Source organism: Panulirus ornatus, unplaced genomic scaffold, assembly GCF_036320965.1.
Source record: "Panulirus ornatus isolate Po-2019 unplaced genomic scaffold, ASM3632096v1 CTG_1249_pilon, whole genome shotgun sequence".
NCBI classification, from domain to species: Eukaryota; Metazoa; Arthropoda; class Malacostraca; order Decapoda; family Palinuridae; genus Panulirus; species Panulirus ornatus.
Genome location: NW_027264093.1, coordinates 8,467 through 9,877, shown reverse-complemented (window position 1 = coordinate 9,877; position 1,411 = coordinate 8,467).

Genomic DNA, 1,411 nt, shown 5'->3' with positions numbered 1-1,411 from the left:
TCTACAAGTGGTACACACACCATCCCTAGACCACACTTACACTACACTTGACCCAGCCTTGTGGCACCCGCGCCAGCCAGGTACTCACTGGCAGTCAACATTATATCCTGACAACAAACTTGGACCTACAACTAAACACAACTTATAAATAATAACCCAGCTGGCTAGATTGACAACCATCATGGCGGTCCGCCAGTCATCTGTATATCTCAATCTTTCCTTCATTTATTCTCCAACTTTTTCATGTCATATCCCAACTCCTCTGTTGATCAACATCTTTACGTCATGTCATAGAAAGGGATATTTACACAGTAAGAGTGTATGTGGCACTCAATCTCTCTTGGTATTTCTTCACACAAGTCTCTTTTCCAAGTTCACTTCCTCTCGCCACCTCTTCTCCCCGACATTGTTTCCTCATTCGAAAACCTCTTCAGATCTTCACTGTCGTCTCCACTGTCGCCTCCAACAGCCCCCTTCAGCACATTTACATACAAAAGTCTTTCTTTTACACGTCTTTCAATTAACATGTGATCCAGTCATGCCCGCTGACCGTCTCTCCTACTCACATACGTATATTTATGTATATCACATTTTACAAACCAGGTATTCCCAATCACCAGTCCTTTACACACACACAACACAAGTTGTTCACCATTTCCATGCACCTCAGTTATACCTTCCACTGCCACATTACTTACCTTCGCATTTAAATCACCATCACTAATACCTGGTCTCTTACATCATAACTGCTGACACACTCACTCACTTGCTCCCAAAATACTTCCTCTGTTCTTGACTCTAACTCGCTACCTCGCTAAGTGCCATTTGACCTGACCTTATGGGGCAGGACAAGGGTCATTATCTTCACTACTCTCTGGACACCACTGGTCCTTGGCCTCAGCCACTACTCTCTCCACTTCAATACTATCTCACTAAACTCCTAAAATCACTGATCTTTGACCCATCGCTTTCAGATAATGTCAAAATCCTAATTCATCGTCAAGATCTTCACTATAACGTTGGATGAACATACTGAATGTTGGAGATTCGAACCCATGACCTTGATCTTTGAGACTCAGGCTCGGTGATAATGTGTACCACACCTGCCAGTGAATTCCAGTACTTAGTCACCTAAATCTTAAGACCACACATGTACATACTAAACTCTAGATAAAAATATGGTCAACGGAAGATATTTCATATATCTGGTTTTAAAACTGATAAGATCAGGAAATAAGATTTAATCATTATCATTATCGGACGATTATAATGCCCAACAACACACGTTAGGTACACAATATATTTCCTACTAACCTACATGTGAAATGACAATCCATACCATATCTAACTTCCCACTTGATAACCAGCATACCGTATCCTTCAGTACCAGATATCATATTATACTTAATGA